The sequence below is a fragment of the Lemur catta genome, chromosome 7 (assembly GCF_020740605.2).
Source record: "Lemur catta isolate mLemCat1 chromosome 7, mLemCat1.pri, whole genome shotgun sequence".
In the NCBI taxonomy this organism is placed as follows: Eukaryota; Metazoa; Chordata; class Mammalia; order Primates; family Lemuridae; genus Lemur; species Lemur catta.
The window spans coordinates 50206325-50229134 of NC_059134.1; positions in this window are offsets into that span (position 1 = coordinate 50206325).

Below are 22810 nucleotides of genomic sequence, written 5' to 3' on the forward strand. Positions count from 1 at the left end.
TGTTAGCCCTGCCTTTGATTTGTTTACCTCCAGAGTTGGAAGGTGCATATTTGCATGAGATGGGAAAAGTGTGGATCGCGCTTCAGATTTCATCCTGACACTTTGAAATGACCAGTGTGTTGGTAATTATTTGCCATTTCCATGGCGTTTGGCACCGTAATAGTCATGAGGTCGGTCTCTGCATCCTGAAGCCTATGATGCTTTTTGCAGAGAAACCTCTGCTGAGGCCCAGGTAACTTGCTATTTCCCATAGCTGAAACAGGAGCCTTGGAAGATAGGATTGTTTTCAGTATTATTTCACCATCCTTTCACCACTGTTTCAAGAACGGGAGCCCTTTTCAACCGTTAGCGGAAGAATCCTTCTTTGGAGATGAGATCTTTTTCTGGGGTGGCAAGTGCAGGGCCTCTGTCAGTCCTGGGTTTGTTGGACTAGCGCCAGACATGAGAAGTGCGCCTTTGTGGGACAGGTGAATAGTGCGGATCCTGTTTCAGTCTAAAGACTGAAACAGGATAGGCACTTTTCACCGTTCCTTTCAGAATCATTTGATTCATCAGCTAGGAATAGCGATTGCTTCACCAGACCAATCGAAGGCTAGGCCAAAGTAACTCGATGTTTCCAAGAGGTGTGTGGCCCAACTTTTGAAAGAACCGCTAAGTGGAGAACTATTTGGTATTTTTCCGAAGCACTTTTCACCGTAATTGTCATAAGGTTGGTCTCTGCATCCTTAAGCATACCAGAGTCTTCACAGATGAAACAGGCTGAGGCCCAGTAATCTTGGCATTTCCAATAGTTGGTCCTAGAGACTACCAAGACAGTGTTCTTTTAAGTATTATTCCGTTGTGGTTTCAGCATTATTTCCAGGACCCCAGCAGGGTTCTCGCATTAGCATAAGAATCCTGCCTGGTAGTTGAGATTTCTGGGTGGGGTATAAGTGAGGGGCTTCTGTCAGCCCTGCCTTTGATTTCCTTACCTCCAGAGTTGGAAAGTGCATATTTGCGTGAGATGGGAAAAGTGTGGATCACGCTTCAGATTTCATCCTGACACTTTGAAATGACCAGTGTGTTGGTAATTATTTGCCATTTCCATGGCGTTTGGCACCGTAATAGTCATGAGGTCGGTCTCTGCATCCTGAAGCCTATGATGCTTTTTGGAGAGAAACCTCTGCTGAGGCCCAGGTAACTTGCTATTTCCCATAGCTGGCACAGGAGCCTTGGAAGATAGGATTGTTTTCAGTATTATTTCACTATCCTTTCACCACTGTTTCAAGAACGGGAGCCCTTTGCAACCGTTAGTGGGAGAATCCTTCTTTGGAGATGAGATATTTTTCTGGGGTGGAAGTGCAGGGCCTCTGTCAGTCCTGGGTTTGTTGGACTAGCGCCAGACATGAGAAGTGCGCCTTTGTGGGACAGGTGAATAGTGCGGATCGTGTTTCAGTCTAAAGACTGAAACAGGATCCGCACTTTTCACCTTTCCTTTCAGAATCCTTTGATTCATCAGCTAGCAATGGCGATTGCTTCACTAGACCAATCGAAGGCTAGTCCAAAGTAACTCGATGTTCCCAAGAGGTGTGTGGCCCAACTTTTGAAAGAACCGCTAAGTGGAGAACTATTTGGTATTTTTCCGAAGCACTTTTCACCGTAATTGTCATAAGGTTGGTCTCTGCATCCTTAAGCATACCAGAGTCTTCACAGACGAAACAGGCTGAGGCCCAGTAATCTTGGCATTTCCAATAGTTGGTCCTAAAGACTACCAAGAAAGTGTTCTTTTAAGTATTATTCCCTTGTGGTTTCAGCATTATTTTCAGAACCCGAGCAGGGTTCTCGCATTAGCATAAGAATCCTGCCTGGTAGTTGAGATTTCTGGGTGGGGTGTAAGCACGGGGCTCCTGTAGGCCCTGCCTTTGATTTGTTTACCTCCAGAGTTGGAAAGTGCATATTTGCGTGAGATGGGCAAAGTGTGGATCGTGCTTCACATTTCATCCTGACACTTTGAAATGACCAGTGTGTTGGTAATTATTTGCCATTTCCATGGCGTTTGGCACCGTAATAGTCATGAGGTCGGTCTCTGCATCCTGAAGCCTATGATGCTTTGTGCAGAGAAACCTCTGCTGAAGCCCAGGTAACTTGCTATTTTCCATAGCTGGCACAGGAGCCTTGGAAGATAGGATTGTTTTCAGAATTATTTCACCATCCTTTCACCCCTGTTTCAAGAACGGGAGCCCTTTTCAACCGTTAGCGGAAGAATCCTTCTTTGGAGTTGAGATATTTTTCTGGGGTGGCAAGTGCAGGGCCTCTGTCAGTCCTGGGTTTGTTGGATTAGCGCCAGACATGAGAAGTGCGCCTTTGTGGGACAGGTGAATAGTGCGGATCCTGTTTCATTCTAAAGACTGAAACAGGATCCGCACTTTTCACCGTTCCTTTCAGAATCATTTGATTCATCAGCTAGGAATGGCGATTGCTTCACCAGACCAATCGAAGGCTAGGCCAAACTAACTCGATCTTTCCAAGAGGTGTGTGACCCAACTTTGGAAAGAACCGCTAAGTGGAGAGCTATTTGGTATTTTTCCGAAGCACTTTTCACCGTAATTGTCATAAGGTTGGTCTCTGCATCCTTAAGCATACCAGAGTCTTCACAGACGAAACAGGCTGAGGCCCAGTAATCTTGGCATTTCCAATACTTGGTCCTAGACACTACCAAGAAAGTGTTCTTTTAAGTATTATTCCGTTGTGGTTTCAGCATTATTTTCAGGACCCCAGCAGGGTTCTCGCATTAGCATAAGAATCCTGCCTGGTAGTTGAGATTTGTGGGTGGGGTGTAAGTGCAGGGCTTCTGTCAGCCCTGCCTTTGATTTGTTTACCTCCAGAGTTGGAAAGTGCATATTGGCGTGAGATGGGAAAAGTGTGGATGGAGCTTCAGATTTCATCCTGACACTTTGAAATGACCAGTGTGTTGGTAATTATTTGCCATTTCCATGGCGTTTGGCACCGTAATAGTCATGAGGTCGGTCTCTGCATCCTGAAGCCTATGATGCTTTTTGCAGAGAAACCTCTGCTGAGGCCCAGGTAACTTGCTATTTCCCATAGCTGAAACAGGAGCCTTGGAAGATAGGATTGTTTTCTGTATCATTTCACCATCTTTTCACCACTGTTTCAAGAACGGGAGCCCTTTTCAACCGTTAGCGGAAGAACCCTTCTTTGGAGATGAGATATTTTTCTGGGGTGGCAGGTGCAGGGACTCTGTCAGTCCTGGGTTTGTTGGACTAGCGCCAGACATGAGAAGTGCGCCTTTGTGGGACAGGTGAATAGTGCGGATCCTGTTTCAGTCTAAAGACTGAAACAGGATCCGCACTTTTCACCGTTCCTTTCAGAATCATTTGATTCATCAGCTAGGAATGGCGATTGCTTCACTAGACCAATCGAAGGCTAGTCCAAAGTAACTCGATGGTCCCAAGAGGTGTGTGGCCCAACTTTTGAAAGAACCCCTAAGTGGAGAACTATTTGGTATTTTTCCGAAGCACTTTTCACCGTAATTGTCATAAGGTTGGTCTCTGCATCCTTAAGCATACCAGAGTCTTCACAGACGAAACAGGCTGAGGCCCAGTAATCTTGGCATTTCCAATAGTTGGTCCTAGAGACTACCAAGAAAGTGTTCTTTTAAGTATTATTCCGTTGTGGTTTCAGCATTATTTTCAGGACCCCAGCAGGGTTGTCGCATTAGCATAAGAATCCTGCCTGGTAGTTGAGATTTCTGGGTGGGGTGTAAGTGCCGGGCTGCTGTTAGCCCTGCCTTTGATTTGTTTACCTCCAGAGTTGGAAGGTGCATATTTGCATGAGATGGGAAAAGTGTGGATCGCGCTTCAGATTTCATCCTGACACTTTGAAATGACCAGTGTGTTGGTAATTATTTGCCATTTCCATGGCGTTTGGCACCGTAATAGTCATGAGGTCGGTCTCTGCATCCTGAAGCCTATGATGCTTTTTGCAGAGAAACCTCTGCTGAGGCCCAGGTAACTTGCTATTTCCCATAGCTGAAACAGGAGCCTTGGAAGATAGGATTGTTTTCAGTATTATTTCACCATCCTTTCACCACTGTTTCAAGAACGGGAGCCCTTTTCAACCGTTAGCGGAAGAATCCTTCTTTGGAGATGAGATCTTTTTCTGGGGTGGCAAGTGCAGGGCCTCTGTCAGTCCTGGGTTTGTTGGACTAGCGCCAGACATGAGAAGTGCGCCTTTGTGGGACAGGTGAATAGTGCGGATCCTGTTTCAGTCTGAAGACTGAAACAGGATAGGCACTTTTCACCGTTCCTTTCAGAATCATTTGATTCATCAGCTAGGAATAGCGATTGCTTCACCAGACCAATCGAAGGCTAGGCCAAAGTAACTCGATGTTTCCAAGAGGTGTGTGGCCCAACTTTTGAAAGAACCGCTAAGTGGAGAACTATTTGGTATTTTTCCGAAGCACTTTTCACCGTAATTGTCATAAGGTTGGTCTCTGCATCCTTAAGCATACCAGAGTCTTCACAGATGAAACAGGCTGAGGCCCAGTAATCTTGGCATTTCCAATAGTTGGTCCTAGAGACTACCAAGACAGTGTTCTTTTAAGTATTATTCCGTTGTGGTTTCAGCATTATTTCCAGGACCCCAGCAGGGTTCTCGCATTAGCATAAGAATCCTGCCTGGTAGTTGAGATTTCTGGGTGGGGTATAAGTGAGGGGCTTCTGTCAGCCCTGCCTTTGATTTCCTTACCTCCAGAGTTGGAAAGTGCATATTTGCGTGAGATGGGAAAAGTGTGGATCACGCTTCAGATTTCATCCTGACACTTTGAAATGACCAGTGTGTTGGTAATTATTTGCCATTTCCATGGCGTTTGGCACCGTAATAGTCATGAGGTCGGTCTCTGCATCCTGAAGCCTATGATGCTTTTTGGAGAGAAACCTCTGCTGAGGCCCAGGTAACTTGCTATTTCCCATAGCTGGCACAGGAGCCTTGGAAGATAGGATTGTTTTCAGTATTATTTCACTATCCTTTCACCACTGTTTCAAGAACGGGAGCCCTTTGCAACCGTTAGTGGGAGAATCCTTCTTTGGAGATGAGATATTTTTCTGGGGTGGAAGTGCAGGGCCTCTGTCAGTCCTGGGTTTGTTGGACTAGCGCCAGACATGAGAAGTGCGCCTTTGTGGGACAGGTGAATAGTGCGGATCGTGTTTCAGTCTAAAGACTGAAACAGGATCCGCACTTTTCACCTTTCCTTTCAGAATCCTTTGATTCATCAGCTAGCAATGGCGATTGCTTCACTAGACCAATCGAAGGCTAGTCCAAAGTAACTCGATGTTCCCAAGAGGTGTGTGGCCCAACTTTTGAAAGAACCGCTAAGTGGAGAACTATTTGGTATTTTTCCGAAGCACTTTTCACCGTAATTGTCATAAGGTTGGTCTCTGCATCCTTAAGCATACCAGAGTCTTCACAGACGAAACAGGCTGAGGCCCAGTAATCTTGGCATTTCCAATAGTTGGTCCTAAAGACTACCAAGAAAGTGTTCTTTTAAGTATTATTCCCTTGTGGTTTCAGCATTATTTTCAGAACCCGAGCAGGGTTCTCGCATTAGCATAAGAATCCTGCCTGGTAGTTGAGATTTCTGGGTGGGGTGTAAGCACGGGGCTCCTGTAGGCCCTGCCTTTGATTTGTTTACCTCCAGAGTTGGAAAGTGCATATTTGCGTGAGATGGGCAAAGTGTGGATCGTGCTTCACATTTCATCCTGACACTTTGAAATGACCAGTGTGTTGGTAATTATTTGCCATTTCCATGGCGTTTGGCACCGTAATAGTCATGAGGTCGGTCTCTGCATCCTGAAGCCTATGATGCTTTGTGCAGAGAAACCTCTGCTGAAGCCCAGGTAACTTGCTATTTTCCATAGCTGGCACAGGAGCCTTGGAAGATAGGATTGTTTTCAGAATTATTTCACCATCCTTTCACCCCTGTTTCAAGAACGGGAGCCCTTTTCAACCGTTAGCGGAAGAATCCTTCTTTGGAGTTGAGATATTTTTCTGGGGTGGCAAGTGCAGGGCCTCTGTCAGTCCTGGGTTTGTTGGATTAGCGCCAGACATGAGAAGTGCGCCTTTGTGGGACAGGTGAATAGTGCGGATCCTGTTTCATTCTAAAGACTGAAACAGGATCCGCACTTTTCACCGTTCCTTTCAGAATCATTTGATTCATCAGCTAGGAATGGCGATTGCTTCACCAGACCAATCGAAGGCTAGGCCAAACTAACTCGATCTTTCCAAGAGGTGTGTGACCCAACTTTGGAAAGAACCGCTAAGTGGAGAGCTATTTGGTATTTTTCCGAAGCACTTTTCACCGTAATTGTCATAAGGTTGGTCTCTGCATCCTTAAGCATACCAGAGTCTTCACAGACGAAACAGGCTGAGGCCCAGTAATCTTGGCATTTCCAATACTTGGTCCTAGACACTACCAAGAAAGTGTTCTTTTAAGTATTATTCCGTTGTGGTTTCAGCATTATTTTCAGGACCCCAGCAGGGTTCTCGCATTAGCATAAGAATCCTGCCTGGTAGTTGAGATTTGTGGGTGGGGTGTAAGTGCAGGGCTTCTGTCAGCCCTGCCTTTGATTTGTTTACCTCCAGAGTTGGAAAGTGCATATTGGCGTGAGATGGGAAAAGTGTGGATGGAGCTTCAGATTTCATCCTGACACTTTGAAATGACCAGTGTGTTGGTAATTATTTGCCATTTCCATGGCGTTTGGCACCGTAATAGTCATGAGGTCGGTCTCTGCATCCTGAAGCCTATGATGCTTTTTGCAGAGAAACCTCTGCTGAGGCCCAGGTAACTTGCTATTTCCCATAGCTGAAACAGGAGCCTTGGAAGATAGGATTGTTTTCTGTATCATTTCACCATCTTTTCACCACTGTTTCAAGAACGGGAGCCCTTTTCAACCGTTAGCGGAAGAACCCTTCTTTGGAGATGAGATATTTTTCTGGGGTGGCAGGTGCAGGGACTCTGTCAGTCCTGGGTTTGTTGGACTAGCGCCAGACATGAGAAGTGCGCCTTTGTGGGACAGGTGAATAGTGCGGATCCTGTTTCAGTCTAAAGACTGAAACAGGATCCGCACTTTTCACCGTTCCTTTCAGAATCATTTGATTCATCAGCTAGGAATGGCGATTGCTTCACTAGACCAATCGAAGGCTAGTCCAAAGTAACTCGATGGTCCCAAGAGGTGTGTGGCCCAACTTTTGAAAGAACCCCTAAGTGGAGAACTATTTGGTATTTTTCCGAAGCACTTTTCACCGTAATTGTCATAAGGTTGGTCTCTGCATCCTTAAGCATACCAGAGTCTTCACAGACGAAACAGGCTGAGGCCCAGTAATCTTGGCATTTCCAATAGTTGGTCCTAGAGACTACCAAGAAAGTGTTATTTTAAGTATTATTCCGTTGTGGTTTCAGCATTATTTTCAGGACCCCAGCAGGGTTGTCGCATTAGCATAAGAATCCTGCCTGGTAGTTGAGATTTCTGGGTGGGGTGTAAGTGCCGGGCTGCTGTTAGCCCTGCCTTTGATTTGTTTACCTCCAGAGTTGGAAGGTGCATATTTGCATGAGATGGGAAAAGTGTGGATCGCGCTTCAGATTTCATCCTGACACTTTGAAATGACCAGTGTGTTGGTAATTATTTGCCATTTCCATGGCGTTTGGCACCGTAATAGTCATGAGGTCGGTCTCTGCATCCTGAAGCCTATGATGCTTTTTGCAGAGAAACCTCTGCTGAGGCCCAGGTAACTTGCTATTTCCCATAGCTGAAACAGGAGCCTTGGAAGATAGGATTGTTTTCAGTATTATTTCACCATCCTTTCACCACTGTTTCAAGAACGGGAGCCCTTTTCAACCGTTAGCGGAAGAATCCTTCTTTGGAGATGAGATCTTTTTCTGGGGTGGCAAGTGCAGGGCCTCTGTGAGTCCTGGGTTTGTTGGACTAGCGCCAGACATGAGAAGTGCGCCTTTGTGGGACAGGTGAATAGTGCGGATCCTGTTTCAGTCTAAAGACTGAAACAGGATAGGCACTTTTCACCGTTCCTTTCAGAATCATTTGATTCATCAGCTAGGAATAGCGATTGCTTCACCAGACCAATCGAAGGCTAGGCCAAAGTAACTCGATGTTTCCAAGAGGTGTGTGGCCCAACTTTTGAAAGAACCGCTAAGTGGAGAACTATTTGGCATTTTTCCGAAGCACTTTTCACCGTAATTGTCATAAGGTTGGTCTCTGCATCCTTAAGCATACCAGAGTCTTCACAGATGAAACAGGCTGAGGCCCAGTAATCTTGGCATTTCCAATAGTTGGTCCTAGAGACTACCAAGAAAGTGTTCTTTTAAGTATTATTCCGTTGTGGTTTCAGCATTATTTCCAGGACCCCAGCAGGGTTCTCGCATTAGCATAAGAATCCTGCCTGGTAGTTGAGATTTCTGGGTGGGGTATAAGTGAGGGGCTTCTGTCAGCCCTGCCTTTGATTTCCTTACCTCCAGAGTTGGAAAGTGCATATTTGCGTGAGATGGGAAAAGTGTGGATCACGCTTCAGATTTCATCCTGACACTTTGAAATGACCAGTGTGTTGGTAATTATTTGCCATTTCCATGGCGTTTGGCACCGTAATAGTCATGAGGTCGGTCTCTGCATCCTGAAGCCTATGATGCTTTTTGGAGAGAAACCTCTGCTGAGGCCCAGGTAACTTGCTATTTCCCATAGCTGGCACAGGAGCCTTGGAAGATAGGATTGTTTTCAGTATTATTTCACTATCCTTTCACCACTGTTTCAAGAACGGGAGCCCTTTGCAACCGTTAGTGGGAGAATCCTTCTTTGGAGATGAGATATTTTTCTGGGGTGGAAGTGCAGGGCCTCTGTCAGTCCTGGGTTTGTTGGACTAGCGCCAGACATGAGAAGTGCGCCTTTGTGGGACAGGTGAATAGTGCGGATCGTGTTTCAGTCTAAAGACTGAAACAGGATCCGCACTTTTCACCTTTCCTTTCAGAATCCTTTGATTCATCAGCTAGCAATGGCGATTGCTTCACTAGACCAATCGAAGGCTAGTCCAAAGTAACTCGATGTTCCCAAGAGGTGTGTGGCCCAACTTTTGAAAGAACCGCTAAGTGGAGAACTATTTGGTATTTTTCCGAAGCACTTTTCACCGTAATTGTCATAAGGTTGGTCTCTGCATCCTTAAGCATACCAGAGTCTTCACAGACGAAACAGGCTGAGGCCCAGTAATCTTGGCATTTCCAATAGTTGGTCCTAAAGACTACCAAGAAAGTGTTCTTTTAAGTATTATTCCCTTGTGGTTTCAGCATTATTTTCAGAACCCGAGCAGGGTTCTCGCATTAGCATAAGAATCCTGCCTGGTAGTTGAGATTTCTGGGTGGGGTGTAAGCACGGGGCTCCTGTAGGCCCTGCCTTTGATTTGTTTACCTCCAGAGTTGGAAAGTGCATATTTGCGTGAGATGGGCAAAGTGTGGATCGTGCTTCAGATTTCATCCTGACACTTTGAAATGACCAGTGTGTTGGTAATTATTTGCCATTTCCATGGCGTTTGGCACCGTAATAGTCATGAGGTCGGTCTCTGCATCCTGAAGCCTATGATGCTTTGTGCAGAGAAACCTCTGCTGAAGCCCAGGTAACTTGCTATTTTCCATAGCTGGCACAGGAGCCTTGGAAGATAGGATTGTTTTCAGTATTATTTCACCATCCTTTCACCCCTGTTTCAAGAACGGGAGCCCTTTTCAGCCGTTAGCGGAAGAATCCTTCTTTGGAGTTGAGATATTTTTCTGGGGTGGCAAGTGCAGGGCCTCTGTCAGTCCTGGGTTTGTTGGATTAGCGCCAGACATGAGAAGTGCGCCTTTGTGGGACAGGTGAATAGTGCGGATCCTGTTTCATTCTAAAGACTGAAACAGGATCCGCACTTTTCACCGTTCCTTTCAGAATCATTTGATTCATCAGCTAGGAATAGCGATTGCTTCACCAGACCAATCAAAGGCTAGGCCAAAGTAACTCGATGTTCCCAAGAGGTGTGTGGCCCAACTTTTGAAAGAACCGCTAAGTGGAGAACTATTTGGTATTTTTCCGAAGCACTTTTCACCGTAATTGTCATAAGGTTGGTCTCTGCATCCTTAAGCATACCAGAGTCTTCACAGACGAAACAGGCTGAGGCCCAGTAATCTTGGCATTTCCAATAGTTGGTCCTAGAGACTACCAAGAAAGTGTTCTTTTAAGTATTATTCCGTTGTGGTTTCAGCATTATTTTCAGAACCCCAGCAGGGTTCTCGCATTAGCATAAGAATCCTGCCTGGTAGTTGAGATTTCTGGGTGGGGTGTAAATGCGGGGCTTCTGTCAGCCCTGCGTTTGATTTGTTTACCTCCAGAGTTGGAAAGTGCATATTTGCGTGAGATGGGCAAAGTGTGGATCGTGCTTCAGATTTCATCCTGACACTTTGAAATGACCAGTGTGTTGGTAATTATTGCCATTTTCATGGCGTTTGGCACCGTAATATTCATGAGGTCGGTCTCTGTATCCTGAAGCCTATGATGATTTTTGCAGAGAAACCTCTGCTGAGGCCCAGGTAACTTGCTATTTCCCATAGCTGGTACAGGAGCCTTGGAAGATAGGATTGTTTTCAGTATTATTTCACCATCCTTTCACCACTGTTTCAAGAACGGGAGCCCTTTTCAACCGTTAGCGGAAGAATCCTTCTTTGGAGATGAGATATTTTTCTGGGGTGGCAGGTGCAGGGCCTCTGTCAGTCCTGGGTTTGTTGGACTAGCGCCAGACATGAGAAGTGCGCCTTTGTGGGACAGGTGAATAGTGCGGATCCTGTTTCAGTCTAAAGACTGAAACAGGATCCGCACTTTTCACCGTTCCTTTCAGAATCATTTGATTCATCAGCTAGGAATGGCGATTGCTTCACTAGACCAATCGAAGGCTAGTCCAAAGTAACTCGATGGTCCCAAGAGGTGTGTGGCCCAACTTTTGAAAGAACCCCTAAGTGGAGAACTATTTGGTATTTTTCCGAAGCACTTTTCACCGTAATTGTCATAAGGTTGGTCTCTGCATCCTTAAGCATACCAGAGTCTTCACAGACGAAACAGGCTGAGGCCCAGTAATCTTGGCATTTCCAATAGTTGGTCCTAGAGACTACCAAGAAAGTGTTCTTTTAAGTATTATTCCGTTGTGGTTTCAGCATTATTTTCAGGACCCCAGCAGGGTTGTCGCATTAGCATAAGAATCCTGCCTGGTAGTTGAGATTTCTGGGTGGGGTGTAAGTGCCGGGCTGCTGTTAGCCCTGCCTTTGATTTGTTTACCTCCAGAGTTGGAAGGTGCATATTTGCATGAGATGGGAAAAGTGTGGATCGCGCTTCAGATTTCATCCTGACACTTTGAAATGACCAGTGTGTTGGTAATTATTTGCCATTTCCATGGCGTTTGGCACCGTAATAGTCATGAGGTCGGTCTCTGCATCCTGAAGCCTATGATGCTTTTTGCAGAGAAACCTCTGCTGAGGCCCAGGTAACTTGCTATTTCCCATAGCTGAAACAGGAGCCTTGGAAGATAGGATTGTTTTCAGTATTATTTCACCATCCTTTCACCACTGTTTCAAGAACGGGAGCCCTTTTCAACCGTTAGCGGAAGAATCCTTCTTTGGAGATGAGATCTTTTTCTGGGGTGGCAAGTGCAGGGCCTCTGTGAGTCCTGGGTTTGTTGGACTAGCGCCAGACATGAGAAGTGCGCCTTTGTGGGACAGGTGAATAGTGCGGATCCTGTTTCAGTCTAAAGACTGAAACAGGATAGGCACTTTTCACCGTTCCTTTCAGAATCATTTGATTCATCAGCTAGGAATAGCGATTGCTTCACCAGACCAATCGAAGGCTAGGCCAAAGTAACTCGATGTTTCCAAGAGGTGTGTGGCCCAACTTTTGAAAGAACCGCTAAGTGGAGAACTATTTGGCATTTTTCCGAAGCACTTTTCACCGTAATTGTCATAAGGTTGGTCTCTGCATCCTTAAGCATACCAGAGTCTTCACAGATGAAACAGGCTGAGGCCCAGTAATCTTGGCATTTCCAATAGTTGGTCCTAGAGACTACCAAGAAAGTGTTCTTTTAAGTATTATTCCGTTGTGGTTTCAGCATTATTTCCAGGACCCCAGCAGGGTTCTCGCATTAGCATAAGAATCCTGCCTGGTAGTTGAGATTTCTGGGTGGGGTATAAGTGAGGGGCTTCTGTCAGCCCTGCCTTTGATTTCCTTACCTCCAGAGTTGGAAAGTGCATATTTGCGTGAGATGGGAAAAGTGTGGATCACGCTTCAGATTTCATCCTGACACTTTGAAATGACCAGTGTGTTGGTAATTATTTGCCATTTCCATGGCGTTTGGCACCGTAATAGTCATGAGGTCGGTCTCTGCATCCTGAAGCCTATGATGCTTTTTGGAGAGAAACCTCTGCTGAGGCCCAGGTAACTTGCTATTTCCCATAGCTGGCACAGGAGCCTTGGAAGATAGGATTGTTTTCAGTATTATTTCACTATCCTTTCACCACTGTTTCAAGAACGGGAGCCCTTTGCAACCGTTAGTGGGAGAATCCTTCTTTGGAGATGAGATATTTTTCTGGGGTGGAAGTGCAGGGCCTCTGTCAGTCCTGGGTTTGTTGGACTAGCGCCAGACATGAGAAGTGCGCCTTTGTGGGACAGGTGAATAGTGCGGATCGTGTTTCAGTCTAAAGACTGAAACAGGATCCGCACTTTTCACCTTTCCTTTCAGAATCCTTTGATTCATCAGCTAGCAATGGCGATTGCTTCACTAGACCAATCGAAGGCTAGTCCAAAGTAACTCGATGTTCCCAAGAGGTGTGTGGCCCAACTTTTGAAAGAACCGCTAAGTGGAGAACTATTTGGTATTTTTCCGAAGCACTTTTCACCGTAATTGTCATAAGGTTGGTCTCTGCATCCTTAAGCATACCAGAGTCTTCACAGACGAAACAGGCTGAGGCCCAGTAATCTTGGCATTTCCAATAGTTGGTCCTAAAGACTACCAAGAAAGTGTTCTTTTAAGTATTATTCCCTTGTGGTTTCAGCATTATTTTCAGAACCCGAGCAGGGTTCTCGCATTAGCATAAGAATCCTGCCTGGTAGTTGAGATTTCTGGGTGGGGTGTAAGCACGGGGCTCCTGTAGGCCCTGCCTTTGATTTGTTTACCTCCAGAGTTGGAAAGTGCATATTTGCGTGAGATGGGCAAAGTGTGGATCGTGCTTCACATTTCATCCTGACACTTTGAAATGACCAGTGTGTTGGTAATTATTTGCCATTTCCATGGCGTTTGGCACCGTAATAGTCATGAGGTCGGTCTCTGCATCCTGAAGCCTATGATGCTTTGTGCAGAGAAACCTCTGCTGAAGCCCAGGTAACTTGCTATTTTCCATAGCTGGCACAGGAGCCTTGGAAGATAGGATTGTTTTCAGAATTATTTCACCATCCTTTCACCCCTGTTTCAAGAACGGGAGCCCTTTTCAACCGTTAGCGGAAGAATCCTTCTTTGGAGTTGAGATATTTTTCTGGGGTGGCAAGTGCAGGGCCTCTGTCAGTCCTGGGTTTGTTGGATTAGCGCCAGACATGAGAAGTGCGCCTTTGTGGGACAGGTGAATAGTGCGGATCCTGTTTCATTCTAAAGACTGAAACAGGATCCGCACTTTTCACCGTTCCTTTCAGAATCATTTGATTCATCAGCTAGGAATGGCGATTGCTTCACCAGACCAATCGAAGGCTAGGCCAAACTAACTCGATCTTTCCAAGAGGTGTGTGACCCAACTTTGGAAAGAACCGCTAAGTGGAGAGCTATTTGGTATTTTTCCGAAGCACTTTTCACCGTAATTGTCATAACGTTGGTCTCTGCATCCTTAAGCATACCAGAGTCTTCACAGACGAAACAGGCTGAGGCCCAGTAATCTTGGCATTTCCAATACTTGGTCCTAGACACTACCAAGAAAGTGTTCTTTTAAGTATTATTCCGTTGTGGTTTCAGCATTATTTTCAGGACCCCAGCAGGGTTCTCGCATTAGCATAAGAATCCTGCCTGGTAGTTGAGATTTGTGGGTGGGGTGTAAGTGCAGGGCTTCTGTCAGCCCTGCCTTTGATTTGTTTACCTCCAGAGTTGGAAAGTGCATATTGGCGTGAGATGGGAAAAGTGTGGATGGAGCTTCAGATTTCATCCTGACACTTTGAAATGACCAGTGTGTTGGTAATTATTTGCCATTTCCATGGCGTTTGGCACCGTAATAGTCATGAGGTCGGTCTCTGCATCCTGAAGCCTATGATGCTTTTTGCAGAGAAACCTCTGCTGAGGCCCAGGTAACTTGCTATTTCCCATAGCTGAAACAGGAGCCTTGGAAGATAGGATTGTTTTCTGTATCATTTCACCATCTTTTCACCACTGTTTCAAGAACGGGAGCCCTTTTCAACCGTTAGCGGAAGAACCCTTCTTTGGAGATGAGATATTTTTCTGGGGTGGCAGGTGCAGGGACTCTGTCAGTCCTGGGTTTGTTGGACTAGCGCCAGACATGAGAAGTGCGCCTTTGTGGGACAGGTGAATAGTGCGGATCCTGTTTCAGTCTAAAGACTGAAACAGGATCCGCACTTTTCACCGTTCCTTTCAGAATCATTTGATTCATCAGCTAGGAATGGCGATTGCTTCACTAGACCAATCGAAGGCTAGTCCAAAGTAACTCGATGGTCCCAAGAGGTGTGTGGCCCAACTTTTGAAAGAACCCCTAAGTGGAGAACTATTTGGTATTTTTCCGAAGCACTTTTCACCGTAATTGTCATAAGGTTGGTCTCTGCATCCTTAAGCATACCAGAGTCTTCACAGACGAAACAGGCTGAGGCCCAGTAATCTTGGCATTTCCAATAGTTGGTCCTAGAGACTACCAAGAAAGTGTTCTTTTAAGTATTATTCCGTTGTGGTTTCAGCATTATTTTCAGGACCCCAGCAGGGTTGTCGCATTAGCATAAGAATCCTGCCTGGTAGTTGAGATTTCTGGGTGGGGTGTAAGTGCCGGGCTGCTGTTAGCCCTGCCTTTGATTTGTTTACCTCCAGAGTTGGAAGGTGCATATTTGCATGAGATGGGAAAAGTGTGGATCGCGCTTCAGATTTCATCCTGACACTTTGAAATGACCAGTGTGTTGGTAATTATTTGCCATTTCCATGGCGTTTGGCACCGTAATAGTCATGAGGTCGGTCTCTGCATCCTGAAGCCTATGATGCTTTTTGCAGAGAAACCTCTGCTGAGGCCCAGGTAACTTGCTATTTCCCATAGCTGAAACAGGAGCCTTGGAAGATAGGATTGTTTTCAGTATTATTTCACCATCCTTTCACCACTGTTTCAAGAACGGGAGCCCTTTTCAACCGTTAGCGGAAGAATCCTTCTTTGGAGATGAGATCTTTTTCTGGGGTGGCAAGTGCAGGGCCTCTGTGAGTCCTGGGTTTGTTGGACTAGCGCCAGACATGAGAAGTGCGCCTTTGTGGGACAGGTGAATAGTGCGGATCCTGTTTCAGTCTAAAGACTGAAACAGGATAGGCACTTTTCACCGTTCCTTTCAGAATCATTTGATTCATCAGCTAGGAATAGCGATTGCTTCACCAGACCAATCGAAGGCTAGGCCAAAGTAACTCGATGTTTCCAAGAGGTGTGTGGCCCAACTTTTGAAAGAACCGCTAAGTGGAGAACTATTTGGCATTTTTCCGAAGCACTTTTCACCGTAATTGTCATAAGGTTGGTCTCTGCATCCTTAAGCATACCAGAGTCTTCACAGATGAAACAGGCTGAGGCCCAGTAATCTTGGCATTTCCAATAGTTGGTCCTAGAGACTACCAAGAAAGTGTTCTTTTAAGTATTATTCCGTTGTGGTTTCAGCATTATTTCCAGGACCCCAGCAGGGTTCTCGCATTAGCATAAGAATCCTGCCTGGTAGTTGAGATTTCTGGGTGGGGTATAAGTGAGGGGCTTCTGTCAGCCCTGCCTTTGATTTCCTTACCTCCAGAGTTGGAAAGTGCATATTTGCGTGAGATGGGAAAAGTGTGGATCACGCTTCAGATTTCATCCTGACACTTTGAAATGACCAGTGTGTTGGTAATTATTTGCCATTTCCATGGCGTTTGGCACCGTAATAGTCATGAGGTCGGTCTCTGCATCCTGAAGCCTATGATGCTTTTTGGAGAGAAACCTCTGCTGAGGCCCAGGTAACTTGCTATTTCCCATAGCTGGCACAGGAGCCTTGGAAGATAGGATTGTTTTCAGTATTATTTCACTATCCTTTCACCACTGTTTCAAGAACGGGAGCCCTTTGCAACCGTTAGTGGGAGAATCCTTCTTTGGAGATGAGATATTTTTCTGGGGTGGAAGTGCAGGGCCTCTGTCAGTCCTGGGTTTGTTGGACTAGCGCCAGACATGAGAAGTGCGCCTTTGTGGGACAGGTGAATAGTGCGGATCCTGTTTCAGTCTAAAGACTGAAACAGGATCCGCACTTTTCACCTTTCCTTTCAGAATCCTTTGATTCATCAGCTAGCAATGGCGATTGCTTCACTAGACCAATCGAAGGCTAGTCCAAAGTAACTCGATGTTCCCAAGAGGTGTGTGGCCCAACTTTTGAAAGAACCGCTAAGTGGAGAACTATTTGGTATTTTTCCGAAGCACTTTTCACCGTAATTGTCATAAGGTTGGTCTCTGCATCCTTAAGCATACCAGAGTCTTCACAGACGAAACAGGCTGAGGCCCAGTAATCTTGGCATTTCCAATAGTTGGTCCTAAAGACTACCAAGAAAGTGTTCTTTTAAGTATTATTCCCTTGTGGTTTCAGCATTATTTTCAGAACCCGAGCAGGGTTCTCGCATTAGCATAAGAATCCTGCCTGGTAGTTGAGATTTCTGGGTGGGGTGTAAGCACGGGGCTCCTGTAGGCCCTGCCTTTGATTTGTTTACCTCCAGAGTTGGAAAGTGCATATTTGCGTGAGATGGGCAAAGTGTGGATCGTGCTTCACATTTCATCCTGACACTTTGAAATGACCAGTGTGTTGGTAATTATTTGCCATTTCCATGGCGTTTGGCACCGTAATAGTCATGAGGTCGGTCTCTGCATCCTGAAGCCTATGATGCTTTGTGCAGAGAAACCTCTGCTGAAGCCCAGGTAACTTGCTATTTTCCATAGCTGGCACAGGAGCCTTGGAAGATAGGATTGTTTTCAGTATTATTTCACCATCCTTTCACCCCTGTTTCAAGAACGGGAGCCCTTTTCAGCCGTTAGCGGAAGAATCCTTCTTTGGAGTTGAGATATTTTTCTGGGGTGGCAAGTGCAGGGCCTCTGTCAGTCCTGGGTTTGTTGGATTAGCGCCAGACATGAGAAGTGCGCCTTTGTGGGACAGGTGAATAGTGCGGATCCTGTTTCATTCTAAAGACTGAAACAGGATCCGCACTTTTCACCGTTCCTTTCAGAATCATTTGATTCATCAGCTAGGAATAGCGATTGCTTCACCAGACCAATCAAAGGCTAGGCCAAAGTAACTCGATGTTCCCAAGAGGTGTGTGGCCCAACTTTTGAAAGAACCGCTAAGTGGAGAACTATTTGGTATTTTTCCGAAGCACTTTTCACCGTAATTGTCATAAGGTTGGTCTCTGCATCCTTAAGCATACCAGAGTCTTCACAGACGAAACAGGCTGAGGCCCAGTAATCTTGGCATTTCCAATAGTTGGTCCTAGAGACTACCAAGAAAGTGTTCTTTTAAGTATTATTCCGTTGTGGTTTCAGCATTATTTTCAGAACCCCAGCAGGGTTCTCGCATTAGCATAAGAATCCTGCCTGGTAGTTGAGATTTCTGGGTGGGGTGTAAATGCGGGGCTTCTGTCAGCCCTGCGTTTGATTTGTTTACCTCCAGAGTTGGAAAGTGCATATTTGCGTGAGATGGGCAAAGTGTGGATCGTGCTTCAGATTTCATCCTGACACTTTGAAATGACCAGTGTGTTGGTAATTATTGCCATTTTCATGGCGTTTGGCACCGTAATATTCATGAGGTCGGTCTCTGTATCCTGAAGCCTATGATGATTTTTGCAGAGAAACCTCTGCTGAGGCCCAGGTAACTTGCTATTTCCCATAGGTGGTACAGGAGCCTTGGAAGATAGGATTGTTTTCAGTATTATTTCACCATCCTTTCACCACTGTTTCAAGAACGGGAGCCCTTTTCAACCGTTAGCGGAAGAATCCTTCTTTGGAGATGAGATATTTTTCTGGGGTGGCAGGTGCAGGGCCTCTGTCAGTCCTGGGTTTGTTGGACTAGCGCCAGACATGAGAAGTGCGCCTTTGTGGGACAGGTGAATAGTGCGGATCCTGTTTCAGTCTAAAGACTGAAACAGGATCCGCACTTTTCACCGTTCCTTTCAGAATCATCTGATTCATCAGCTAGGAATGGCGATTGCTTCACCAGACCAATCGAAGGCTAGGCCAAACTAACTCGATGGTCCCAAGAGGTGTGTGGCCCAACTTTTGAAAGAACCGCTAAGTGGAGAACTATTTGGTATTTTTCCGAAGCACTTTTCACCGTAATTGTCATAAGGTTGGTCTCTGCATCCTTAAGCATACCAGAGTCTTCACAGACGAAACAGGCTGAGGCCCAGTAATCTTGGCATTTCCAATAGTTGGTCCTAGAGACTACCAAGAAAGTGTTCTTTTAAGTATTATTCCGTTGTGGTTTCAGCATTATTTTCAGGACCCCAGCAGGGTTGTCGCATTAGCATAAGAATCCTGCCTGGTAGTTGAGATTTCTGGGTGGGGTGTAAGTGGGGGGCTTCTGTCAGCCCTGCCTTTGATTTGTTTACCTCCAGAGTTGGAAAGTGCATATTTGCGTGAGATGGGAAAAGTGTGGATGGAGCTTCAGATTTCATCCTGACACTTTGAAATGACCAGTGTGTTGGTAATTATTTGCTATTTCCATGGCGTTTGGCACCGTAATAGTCATGAGGTCGGTCTCTGCATCCTGAAGTCTATGATGCTTTTTGAAGAGAAACCTCTGCTGAGGCCCAGGTAACTTGCTATTTCCCATAGCTGGTACAGGAGCCTTGGAAGATAGGATTGTTTTCAGTATTATTTCACCATCCTTTCACCACTGTTTCAAGAACGGGAGCCCTTTTCAACCGTTAGCGGAAGAATCCTTCTTTGGAGATGAGATATTTTTCTGGGGTGGCAAGTGCAGGGCCTCTGTCAGTCCTGGGTTTGTTGGACTAGCGCCAGACATGAGAAGTGTGCCTTTGTGGGACAGGTGAATAGTGCGGATCCTGTTTCAGTCTAAAGACTGAAACAGGATCCGCACTTTTCACCGTTCCTTTCAGAATCATTTGATTCATCAGCTAGGAATGGCGATTGCTTCACCAGACCAATCGAAGGCTAGGCCAAAGTAACTCGATGTTTCCAAGAGGTGTGTGGCCCAACTTTTGAAAGAACCGCTAAGTGGAGAACTATTTGGTATTTTTCCGAAGCACTTTTCACCGTAATTGTCATAAGGTTGGTCTCTGCATCCTTAAGCATACCAGAGTCTTCACAGAAGAAACAGGCTGAGGCCCAGTAATCTTGGCATTTCCAATACTTGGTCCTAGACACTACCAAGAAAGTGTTCTTTTAAGTATTATTCCGTTGTGGTTTCAGCATTATTTTCAGGACCCCAGCAGGGTTCTCGCATTAGCATAAGAATCCTGCCTGGTAGTTGAGATTTCTGGGTGGGGTGTAAGTGCGGGGCTTCTGTCATACCTGCCTTTGATTTGTTTACCTCCAATGTTGGAAAGTGCATATTTGCGTGAGATGGGACAAGTGTGGATCGCGCTTCAGATTTCATCCTGACACTTTTAAATGACCAGTGTGTTGGTAATTATTTGCCATTTCCATGGCGTTTGGCACCGTAATAGTCATGAGGTCGGTCTCTGCATCCTGAAGCCTATGATGCTTTTTGCAGAGAAACCTCTGCCGAGGCCCAGGTAACTTGCTATTTCCCATAGCTGGCACAGGAGCCTTGGAAGATAGGATTGTTTTCAGTATTATTTCACCATCCTTTCACCACTGTTTCAAGAACGGGAGCCCTTTCAACCGTTAGTGGAAGAATTCTTCTTTGGAGATGAGATATTTTTCTGGGGTGGCAAGTGCAGGGCCTCTTTCAGTCCTGGGTTTGTTGGACTAGCGCCAGACATGAGAAGTGTGCCTTTGTAGTCTAAAGACTGAAACAGGATCCGCACTTTTCACCGTTCCTTTCAGAATCATTTGATTCATCAGCTAGCAATGGCGATTGCTTCAGTAGACCAATCGAAGGCTAGTCCAAAGTAACTCGATGTTCCCAAGAGGTGTGTGGCCCAACTTTGGAAAGAACCGCTAAGTGGAGAACTATTTGGTATTTTTCCGAAGCACTTTTCACCGTAATTGTCATAAGGTTGGTCTCTGCATCCTTAAGCATACCAGAGTCTTCACAGACGAAACAGGCTGAGACCCAGTAATCTTGGCATATCCAATACTTGGTCCTAGACACTACCAAGAAAGTGTTCTTTTAAGTATTACTCCGTTGTGGTTTCAGCATTATTTTCAGGACCCCAGCAGGGTTCTCGCATTAGCATAAGAATCCTGCCTGGTAGTTGAGATTTCTGGGTGAGGTGTAAGCGCTGGGCTCCTGTAGGCCCTGCCTTTGATTTGGTTACCTCCAGAGTTGGAAAGTGCATATTTTCGTGAGATGGGCAAAGTGGGGATCATGCTTCAGATTTCATCCTGACACTTTGAAATGACCAGTGTGTTGGTAATTATTTGCCATTTCCATGGCGTTTGGCACCGTAATAGTCATGAGGTCGGTCTCTGCATCCTGAAGCCTATGATGCTTTTTGCAGAGAAACCTCTGCTGAGGCCCAGGTAACTTCCTATTTCCCATAGCTGGCACAGGAGCCTTAGAAGATAGGATTGTTTTCAGTATTATTTCACCATCCTTTCACCCCTGTGTCAAGAATGGGAGCGCTTTTCAACCGTTAGTGGAAGAATCCTTCTTTGGAGATGAGATCTTTTTCTGGGGTGGCAGGTGCAGGGCCTCTGTCAGTCCTGGGTTTGTTGGACTAGCGCCAGACATGAGAAGTGCGCCTTTGTGGGACAGGTGAATAGTGCGGATCCTGTTTCAGTCTAAAGACTGAAACAGGATCCGCACTTTTCACCGTTCCTTTCAGAATCATTTGATTCATCAGCTAGGAATGGCTATTGCTTCACCAGACCAATCGAAGGCTAGGCCAAAAAACTCGATCCTTCCAAGAGTTGTGTGGCCCAACTTTTGAAAGAACCGCTAAGTGGAGAACTATTTGGTATTTTTCCGAAGCACTTTTCACCGTAATTGTCATAAGGTTGGTCTCTGCATCCTTAAGCATACCAGAGTCTTCACAGACGAAACAGGCTGAGGCCCAGTAATCTTGGCATTTCCAATAGTTGGTCCTAGAGACTACCAAGAAAGTGTTCTTTTAAGTATTATTCCGTTGTGGTTTCAGCATTATTTTCAGAACCCCAGCAGGGTTCTCGCATTAGCATAAGAATCCTGTCTGGTAGTTGAGATTTCTGGGTGGGGTGTAAGTGCAGGGCTTCTGTCAGCCCTGCCTTTGATTTGTTTACCTCCAGAGTTGGAAAGTGCATATTTGCATGAGATGGGCAAAGTGTGGATCGTGCTTCAGAATTTATCCTGACACTTTGAAATGACCAGTGTGTTGGTAATTATTTGCCATTTCCATGGCGTCTGGCACCGTAATAGTCATGACTTCGGTGTCTGCATCCTGAAGCCTATGATGCTTTTTGCAGAGAAACCTCTGCTGAAGCCCAGGTAACTTGCTATTTCCCATAGCTGGCACAGGAGCCTTGGAAGATAGGATTGTTTTCAGTATTATTTCACCATCCTTTCACCCCTGTTTCAAGAACGGGAGCCCTTTTCAACCGTTAGCGGAAGAATCCTTCTTTGGAGATGAGATCTTTTTCTGGGGTGGCAGGTGCAGGGCCTCTGTCAGTCCTGGGTTTGTTGGACTAGCGCCAGACATGAGAAGTGCGCCTTTGTGGGACAGGTGAATAGTGCGGATCCTGTTTCAGTCTAAAGACTGAAACAGGATCCGCACTTTTCACCGTTCCTTTCAGAATCATTTGATTCATCAGCTAGGAATGGCGATTGCTTCACCAGACCAATCGAAGGCTAGGCCAAACTAACTCGATCTTTCCAAGAGGTGTGTGACCCAACTTTGGAAAGAACCGCTAAGTGGAGAGCTATTTGGTATTTTTCCGAAGCACTTTTCACCGTAATTGTCATAAGGTTGGTCTCTGCATCCTTAAGCATACCAGAGTCTTCACAGACGAAACAGGCTGAGGCCCAGTAATCTTGGCATTTCCAATACTTGGTCCTAGACACTACCAAGAAAGTGTTCTTTTAAGTATTATTCCGTTGTGGTTTCAGCATTATTTTCAGGACCCCAGCAGGGTTCTCGCATTAGCATAAGAATCCTGCCTGGTAGTTGAGATTTGTGGGTGGGGTGTAAGTGCAGGGCTTCTGTCAGCCCTGCCTTTGATTTGTTTACCTCCAGAGTTGGAAAGTGCATATTGGCGTGAGATGGGAAAAGTGTGGATGGAGCTTCAGATTTCATCCTGACACTTTGAAATGACCAGTGTGTTGGTAATTATTTGCCATTTCCATGGCGTTTGGCACCGTAATAGTCATGAGGTCGGTCTCTGCATCCTGAAGCC